Genomic DNA, 10,440 nt, shown 5'->3' with positions numbered 1-10,440 from the left:
TAAAATATCCGCTATCCTTATCTTGACTTCTAAAACCACGTGAGAGTTGCTTGATTTTAAACTTTATAAAATCAATCATATGGTAGGTTTATTGTATGTATTCCTTTAGCTCATTTGTGCATTTTTAAACGATGGTGTATATTTTGTTTAGTTTTGTTTTGTTTTGTTTTTAACTTGGAATGTCTTAAATACACTATCCAAAAGTCTTTGTCAGACTAGTTTACAAAATGATTTCATTGGGAGTAAATTTGTGTTCTGATTTCAAAATTTTGTTTATTGTCTTTTTCAGCATTATTTTTTTCCATCTGTTTTAAAATTCTGTTTTCAAACTTATTTGGAGCGACTAGATGTTTTAAAATATGTTTGTTCTAGTGCTATGTGTGTATGTGGTGTTGTAGCTGTTAAAACTCACACACTTGTTGTCTGTTTGTCATTGCCTCCATCCATCAGTCTGGTCTCCCAGTACAAATCCAAGCCTGCTTTCTTCCAGTGGGAATGTCACAGATCCAGTTACAAACCCAGATTGCAGTTGGAACCCAGTTCTTAATCATAAGGCTTTCTGTGTCTGTCCGTCCTGAACCTCTGTTCCCACCTCCACTTCCCAAACTCTTCTCTACCTCACAGCCCACAGATTTTTTAAGCCAATTGCCAATCCTACATTATGAGACTTTTTTTATTCCTGTCTACTTTGGCAAATGGTGGAGACTGTGAAGCTTTCATCAGCGGCCATAGCACTGCTCCCTCCCACACAAGGAGCATATTTGCAGAAACCAAGCTCCCAGATCCACTTCCTGCTTTAAAGTGGAAAGCCACAAAGCTTGAGCTACAACTGTCATCAACATTGTGAGTTTTCACTGGCTTTGTGTTTAGAACCTTTCACTAAGTATTTTTTTTTACTTTTTAGAAATCTATTATTATATGGCTGGGGAAAAAAAGCATGAGCTCATTGCCCCATCTTGAACAGATATCCCAATTATTCCCTTACAATCAGATTTATGGCAACAACACTTTCCAAAAAGGGTTCTCTCAAATGACCATATAGCTATTTCATCTAACAGATACTGGATTTCTCTCCAACTTTAGTTTTGTTGATCTTCCTGGGACAATTCAGATTGAGCACAAGCCCTGGTTCATGAAGCTCTCACCTCACATGCATTTCATTACCCTGTATGTTATATTCCTGATTACCTTCCTTCCTCTGTAACTGTTCCTTGTCTATTTCATACTTTTCTTGGAGCTCCCACCTCCTTCTAAATGTATGAGTTCCTTCAAATAAATCTGGCTTTGTCCCTCTTTTCTTTCTCTCTATATTCTACACTTCTTGGATGACTTCTTGTCCTTTTATGGCTTCAAATCCCATTTCTACATGAGTGATTTCCAAGTATTTGCTTATACTGCTGATACTTTTACCTAATTTCAGTCTCATATCTTCCATTGTTTCCTGGACATCTTCACCTGGATATGCTTCCAGATTCTCATGCATACTCATCTCAACTCCCACCATTACCTCCACCAAACTTTTTCTTCCTCCTCAGCATAACCACTTTCCCCATGTACTTGGATTAAAAACTGCTAAAGTGAGTTCTACTTCTTGCTTTTCATTGCCTTCTACAATTACTCAGTCATGAAATCCTACTCATTGAACACCTCTCCCCTTCATATGGTTGCTGTAGCTACTTTTCTAGTTTCATCTCTAATTACCCCTTATCTGAACCATGTAGTAGACTAGCTTGTTCCCTGACTCTAGTCTCCTTGCTCACCAATCCACCTGACACTCAGTACCCTCCCCCAGCCCCAGCCATCTTCCTCTAGTACATTTTGATCATGCCATTTCCTTGCTTGAAAATAGGAAGTGGCTCTTCTGCTCCTGCAAAATAGCATACAATATATTTTGGCTGCCTTTCAAAGGACTCAATGACCTTCTAGAAAATCACCTCTCCGTATGTTACCTTCCAACCATGATTCCAGCAAGTTACCCTTCTACTCATGTTTGATGATGCAGCCACACCTAACTTCTTTATTTTCACACATGATCCCTCCCATGTAGAATTTTCTCTCCCATCCCTGTAAGTTCAAACCTTACTCCACTTCTTTGAGCCTTAGCTGAAAAGCCACTTCCTCTATACTTTTTAATTTTACCAGTCAAAATTATTCTCTCCAGCCTTCAAACTCCTTTAGCATTCTATCTCTCAAGTTCTACTATGCTATTCATCCCTGTTCATCTGCTAGTATACTTACAAATGTGAAGCATAATTGCTGTAAGACTATGATCCCTAATTATCAGAGCTTATCTTACCTCAGAGTCCATGGTAAAACTTGGCACAATCCCCCACTCATTGTAAACACTTAATAAGTATTTCCCAACTACATAAAAATATAAAATACATAGCAGAAGAGATTTCTGCCTCAGGTTGTAGCCTGGGACAAATGAGCTAAAAAGTCTTCTTCTCCCATATTCAGTGATCCTCTGATTCTCAAAGTTATAATAAATTAAATTGTATTGCCACCAAACTTGTGGAACTTCCCTTTTAGAAAAAATAAATAACATAACGAACAGCCTTTTGGGATTATTTAAGCATAGTCATTCCTGGACCAGGGGAAGAGTTTAGAATATGTCTCAAGATTATATCTAATCCAACACATTGCTGGTAGACTTACATAATCTCAAGACTGAAGAGATGATATAGGAACTTTTTCAGGAGCGATGTCAGGTAAAATTTGAAATTTTAACACAAAATTTTGTCTTGTATCATGGGATGGGTAGAATGACAGGGACTACCTCTTATATTCTAATGTGTGGGAAAGCCAGACTAGGAATTATAACTGCCCCCCTCCAAAAAAATTTTATTTACTATTAATATCTTGGCACGGTTTTCAGAGCATAGTGGCACATTTTCAGCAAAGTCTGAGCAAGAATTGTAAATTTGACCTCCAGGCATGTTAACGTTATTGCGTAATTAACTGAGACAGAGATTAATGTGATCAATTTCACAAAAACAATCCCAATTTGGGTGCTGTATCTTGAGAGGTTTGGTTTTAACCCAAGCACCCACGGGATGTACGGGTTCAGCTCTGTTTTGACACCCAAGTTTTTAAATCCAGTGAAGTCTCAACATTGCAAGAAGTCACGGGCTTGAATGAAGAAGTCATTTGAGGCATCCTAAAGAATGCCTAAGAGGGTGCAGCCAGTGACAAGCCTTCAGCCGTCACTGAAGACCATTTGGAAACTGTGCTCCCAGGGAGATGCTCACCTATGTCTAGGGAAGATGTTTTCCTCTATTAAATCTCTGATCACTCTGATAGTATTTATAGTAGAAGTAACGGCACATGTTCAGAAACCACTACTTCATTATGAAGTGTCATAAAGTTAATGTATAATTCTTCCTACCATAGTATCATCTCTGTAACCTCCTCCCAGACCTAGATAATCTCCTATTATACTAAGTGCCAGGCATTTCTGCTTTTTATTATGTTTTGCCTTTATATTATCTCACATATGAATCCCACATATTATTCTACATTTTCTAATTCTCCCTTCATAGCTTAGTTTTAAGAGCTATTAAGTTATATTTAGCAAAAGGCAAATATACCTATTTAGTTATGTACATCACACATGACATCTCAGAAAGTGCTCTATTTGAGGAATTATTTTTCATATTCTCATCAAATTGGTATTTATCCCAGACAGATAATGCAGCACCTACTGAATCTTTTCTTCCAGACCTGTTCTCTTGGTTTCTCTTATGGGGGAATGAACATCTATGGAGCTGTTCACACAATGGAAAATTTTCTAAGAAGAGCCTATGAAGAGATGATGGACTGGAGAGAACATACGAAGGACCAGTACCTATTAAGATAAAACTTCTCATTTTATACTTATCATACCACTATCCAAAATACCAACTCTCTTACTGCAGTTCTTAAACCCTTTGAAAAGAATTGTAGTCCAAGCAAAATTCTTTAGAATCCAAAAATTTACTTTTGCCTTGTGTCTAAAGGAACTGATGGATAATCAAGTTTTAGTTCAACCAATACTGTTATTATTACTTACAGTTGTAGCCTTTTTGGTTAGAAGTTATTAAAACAAGCCCAGCTCAAATTAGCATGAGCAAACTAAAAGGGAATTCACTGGCTCCTATGGCTCAGGAGAATATTTTAGTAACTTACAGCATTCCAAGAAGAGCTATAAGACTGTGAGTGGGCCCAATCTCTTTTACCTCTGCTTGCCTTTGCTTTTTGGCCTCATTCTCTGCCATTATAGATGCAGTTCCACCATCTTTTCATCTTCAGGCCTACATTAGACCTCTGAGCAATACAAATGGGTAAGGATAGCCTACTTTTCCCATGGTCCACATACAGATTCCTAGAAAGAACCTGATGAGCTCTACTGAGGTCAAATATTTACCCTTATATGGGGAACTATGAAGACCAGCCCTTGGTCAAGGGGAAAGGCATGTTAGCAGAAGCAAAGAGATAGCAAGCTCACAGGAAAGTTAAAAACAATAGCTTTCATTTCAGCATTCATTAAAAATAATGATAATTGGTATCTGTGTAACTTAAAGTTCATTCAAGGAGATCCACAAATGGGCAAATGTGTTTTGCTTGGTCTTTAAAAAGTTAAGCTAGCTCTGTCATCACTTTAAAATCTTGACATTTCCCACCCACCCCCAAAAAGATCTATCTTCTAAGTCTTCTTCAAAAACAGAGACATCTGATTACACTCCCAAACATTAAAAAACACAGTGAGTTGAGGATTCCCATTTATGTTGGACACACAATTCCCATTCATCCTGGCTATTTTATTTATTTACGTCACTGAGTTAGCTCCTGCAGGTATTGGAGAGTATGACCCTTAACTGGTGTAGCCCTTCACATTTACAAGCATTATTTCTTTTGCTGCTGTAGAAGTATAGGACAAGGGACATGGATAAATCCAGTTTTTGATTCTTCTTCCGCGATGCAGAGAAAACCCTAGGAAGAGTGTGATAGAGGTACCAGGTTGACAACAAACTATCTAAGCAAGGGCAGTTAGGGGACAAGTTAATTTGTGCAAAGCAAAGAATGTTGTCCTCATCTAGATGGGCATCAACTAAGGCATATCTGTTCAAGGATGTCTGAGTTTCCGCATTTAGTTTGCCCAATAGTTTCTGGTTCTTCTCCCTCTCATTGAGATGGAGTACTAAAAAATTAAGAAGAATGGAATCTCACCAAGAATTGTCAAATTTGGAGAATCAGATGTGCATCTATCAAGACACATAATGTAAGTCATACATAAATTGAAATTCACATTAAATACAAGAAGTAAAGTAGATAGTGATAAGGACTTGGTAGGATAGAACTCTTGACAAAATTCACTTGTGGAAGCATAAAGTTTCTTTAAAAATGTATTAAAATGAAGTCTAGAGTCATATAGTACAGCAGAGGCTGTCAGTTTCCTACTCTCATAAGTCTCATAGTAGAGGCTGCCAGTTTCTTATTCTTTCTTGCTATTTAAAACAAAAGCAAACAAATTGAAATCTTACATTTTAGCTGGGCACACTGCCATTTAGAATAAAAATCTGTATTTCCCACCTCCTTTGCAGCACTGTAACTGAGTGTTTGCCAATGATTATAAGTAAATGTATTATCTAGAACTCATGGAAAGCATGCATTGTTTTCCTCTTCCTCTGTCCTACAGCTTGGAATGAAGATGTGATGGTAGGAAGACCAGCAGCCATTTTGTATAAGAGAATCTTAGGAATAAATGCTGAAGGCCAAAGATGACATGGGAAACAAATACAAGTCTTTGTCCCTGATAAAATGGTAACATCAGTAAACCTACCTCCAAGCATATATTGGAGAGAAGTAAGTTTCTATTTTGTTGAAGTCACTATTCAGAGAAATGTTTTGTAGTAAACAGCAAAATGCAGTGCCTAATTGACAGACATTTGAAGCTATCAGGAGGTAATACTTGCTTGGAAAGCAAGCCTAGGAAAGGAGTTGAAAACACAAATATCTTCAAATGATAGGTAGCTAATTAGAGCAAATAAATGACATAAATAAGAGGAATTGGGCAGGCCAATCATGTGATCAGAAAACAGAGAGAACACTAAGTGGCTCAACATAGACAATTAGAGCTTGATGATTAGGTGTGACTTTTCATATCAGACCCTCATTCTCAGTAAACTGGTTCTTTTAAGTCACAGAAGTGATCATGTCACTTCCCTGCTTTTACTGCCAACTCCACTGCTCAGGTTAAAAGTCAAAGTCCTCACCACGGCCTGTAAGGCCAGTCTTCTCAAGGTCCTGCCTGTGTCTCTCATCTCTGCCTTCTTTCCCCACATGTCCCACACTTTAACCCTCTGCAGATGTATAAGTCCACCTTGGTCACTCAGAAATGTCCTCCCTGTCTTTTGTCCCCAACCTTATCTTCCCAGTATAAATCCCTGATCATCACTTTCCCAGAGAAATCCCAAGTCATCACCTTTAGTGTGAAGTCTCTTCTGAACACTATGGATGTTCACAGAATGGAGATATTGCTTCCAGGTGCAGAAATTAGAAAATGTTAGTTGCAGACGTGTCATTTCAGATGGGCTTAAGTGATAAGTAACCATTTGAAAGGCTTAGGTAGAGGCAGAAAAAAAGGAGTAACAGACGTATCATGAGTAAAGACAGAGATGTGAGAAATATGTTGTCCATTCAAGGGGCAACAAGTGGTCCAGCTTGGTTATCACACGGTATACACACATGAGGCAATCTTGCAAGGGAGACCTCTAAATGCTTACTAATGATGTAAAGTTAAAAACATTTAATAAGTTAAATGTTCCAGACCCTTGTGCTAGATTCAGTAGTGATAAAGTCAAAGGCACAAACTCTACCCTTAAGGAATTCAAGTCTACTAAGAGAAACAGACATGTGATATGTCATTTCAATATGACTTTGGTAAATATTATGATATGGTTAAGCACAGTATGCTCTAAGAGCACGTGAGAATGGTGCTGCTCTCAGTTACTAGATGTCTGCTATCCTCGGTATGCTAATAGACATTATTTCATTTAGGACTCAGACCAGCACTTGAAGGAAGGTATTTTTATCTCCAACTTAAATAATGAGAAAACTGAGATTCAGATAATTTAAGCAGCACAGTCCAAGGCTGCACAGATAAATTAGTAGCATTCTTTCCACTACATCATGCCGAAAGAAGGTTACTTAATTTAGTGGGCAGTGAGGTATCATGGAAGGGTTTGAGCAGAAAAGTTGCATACTCTAAGTTATGCCTTAGGAGGATTAGCATGGTAGCAATGTGAAGGAATAAAGGATGGCAGAGGGACCAATTAGAAGACTATTGCACATTCAAACTTGAGATGATGATGCTCTGAGAATTAGCTATTTTTTTTTAAGTTCTAATTAGGCTTGTTGTATGTGGCAGTCATTGGTGCTGTTCACTAAATAAATTCTCCAAATATTCTGGTTCTTCCTCTCCTGGGCCTAGGGTAGGATTACACTTCCTTGCCTCCTTAGATTTAGGTGTGGTCATGTTACTTCATTTGGCTAATGAAATGTCAGTAGGAATGACAAGTTTCACCACACTGCCTGTTTTCCCTTCTGCCATGGCAACAAAGAATGATCTAGAGAGTACTGGTCCATTAGTCTGGGACCCTGATTGAGAATGATGTAGACTAGATCACTTTCTAAGCCATGATAGACAAGAAGCATTTGTGAAAAATAAAACTTGTTTGTTTTAAGTCACTAGGATTTTAGACTTATTCGTTACCATGGCATAACCCAGGTAACCCCAACAGATGTCCTGTGCTTTCCTGAGACCTAATCATTTCAAACATTGTTGCTCAAACTTTAATGCACACCATTATACTTAGAGTTCTTGTTAAAATGTAGATTCTAGTTAAGAAGGTCTGGGGTGAGATGCAAGACACTATATTTTTAACAACTTCCCAAACCCAGGTGGTACAGATGATGCTGCTGGTTCACATTTTTGTATTGCAAGAGTCTAAAACTGCACTGTCCCGAATGATAGCAAACAGCCACATGTGGCTATTTACATTTAAATTCACTAAAATTGAATAAAATGAAAAATCCAGTTCCTCAGTTATACCAGCTCCAATTCATAAGCTCAAAAGCCACATGAGGCCAGTGGCTACTGTATTCAACAACAGAGACATAGCACATTTTCATCATCACGAAAAGTTTTATTGGACAGTGCTACAATAGAGCAACACACAGAAGCATAAGTGATGATTAGTCCTGGCAGCTTGGGAGAAGAGAATGGCTGAGATACAGGAAAGCAAAGCTACTGCTATCAAACAGCAACTCAATAGAGAGGAGAGAGGGTTGAGTCCCAGGACACAAAGCTGAGATGGAACGAAATGTGACATTTGATCTGGATATAAGACGAATTCTTGCCCTGCCTAATCATTTTTTCCCCTGTGGATCGTTTCAAGAGATCCCATTTCAGGGCAGGCAGTTCCAGGGAGCCTCCTCTCTTTTTGCCCTGATGTTGTCTGTCCAATTTGGCTAATCTATTTACTTCCCCTAGAAAACATACGACACCAAGTCTAACGCTTGTTTTTGATCTCCTTTCTCCAAGAAATCAATAGCACTCAGAGAGAGCACGTCTGTAAGCACAGCTAAAAGAGCTGTAGAATTACACAGTGCAGTAGGCACGTGGCTGTGATTGGGTGATGGCTGCTGCCTGCTGCTAGTGATGTTCTACACCCTGGCACCCACTTGCTCCTCTCCCCTCCCCTTCACTGGCAGCTAACACGAGCAAACCTCCTGGTTCATTTCATCCTTTCTTCCTCACCTCCACTCACTCTGAAAATAGTAGACTCTCCTTTTTCAGATTTTGACTTGGACAGATGTTAATAACCTGAGAATTCCATGGGCACAGGGGAGCTCTATCCAAAAGTCTGGTATATGTTACATGATCCCCAATGCCCACCAAGTCTAACAGAGAAGTAGGGAACAACTATAGTTGCGCCATCCAGATTCTAGTGGCCCAGTGCATGAGGGGAGGAGCAAAGACAATGAAAAAGGAACAGAGAAATTAGCAGAAAGAGAGAAAAATAGGAGTAAGGGACTGCTTAGGAGTGACTTGCTGAATGAAGAAACCCCGAAAACCACGTGGAGTCAAAGACAATGCCAACAAAGAGAACAACTCAGACCATTTGAAGTCTCTGCTACATTTTTAAGCACTCTGAGTTTTTACTTTATGATCCAGTCATGATGTTCAAATACAAATATCATGAGTTTTATCATAGATCTTCAAGCATAACTTGAGTATCCTTTAACTGAAATGTTTGTGACTAGAAATGCTTCAGATTTCAAATTTTCCCCCAGATTTCAGAATTTTCAATTTATACTTACCCAGTTAAGCACCTCAAATCTGAATATCCAAAGTCTGAAATGCTCCAATGAGCATTTCCCTTGAGCGACATGCTGGCACTCAAAATATTTCAAATTTTGGAACATCTTGGATTTGGGATTCTCAACCTGTACAATCAATACCCAGAAAGCCACCTCATGCTTACTCTGTGAATTAATATAGGTTATTCGTATCGCATCACCATGGACTCCCCAGATAGGTAACTGTGTGTAAGAAGCATGGTAGACTTCAATGGTTCTTTGAACATTTCGTGTGCATCTACCACGCACCTGGCCTTTGCTAGGCTCTCACAATACAGAGATATAAAAAACCTGCCCTCAAGGCACTCACTGTCTACAAGATGTAGAGAAGTCAAGAGCCATAATTCCCTGTGTGTTAGAAGACTATTGCACATTCAAACTTGAGATGATGATGCTCTGAGAATTAGCTATTTTTTTTAAGTTCTAATTAGGCTTGTTGTGTGTGGCAGTCATTAGTGCTGTTCACTAAATAAATTCTCCAAATATTCTGTTTCTCCCTCTCCTGGGCCTAGGGTAGGATTACACTTCCTTGCCTCCTTAGATTTAGGTATGGTCATGTTGCTTCATTTGGCTAATGAAATGTCAGTAGGAATGTGTGTGTGCAATGGCAGAGGGAAGGACAGGGTGATGGAGAACAGTGTGCAGCAACAAGACCTGTTGAAGGTGCACTCGGATAATGTAGACAAAGGTCTTTGCTTAATATTCTTCTGAGAGGTGTGAGTCCCTTTAAGGAAGGATGGTCCCTTTAAAGAAGGAGAAAAGAACTTGGGTTTTCTTGAGTGTCTAAGGGTCCCCATTGAAAGATGGCCCCACTAGCCTTGTAGGAAGCAGATTTGCACATGGCCCTACCTTCTCTGCTGGATCATGATGTGGTCCTAGCCGGTCAATCATCTCCACTGGGCTATGATTATGATGCACACACACACCATAATATAAGAGAGGGTGGAGGAGGAAAGCCGAGGAGCAAGCAGAGACGTCTACAGCCACACATCTTTCCTTAGAGGGCGAATTTAAGTTCAGTCTATTGGAAACACATGA

The sequence above is a fragment of the Sapajus apella genome, unplaced genomic scaffold (assembly GCF_009761245.1).
Source record: "Sapajus apella isolate SASKATOON/1434 unplaced genomic scaffold, GSC_monkey_1.0 scaffold5, whole genome shotgun sequence".
Classification (NCBI taxonomy): domain Eukaryota; kingdom Metazoa; phylum Chordata; class Mammalia; order Primates; family Cebidae; genus Sapajus; species Sapajus apella.
Note: the sequence above shows the minus strand (reverse complement) of the source record.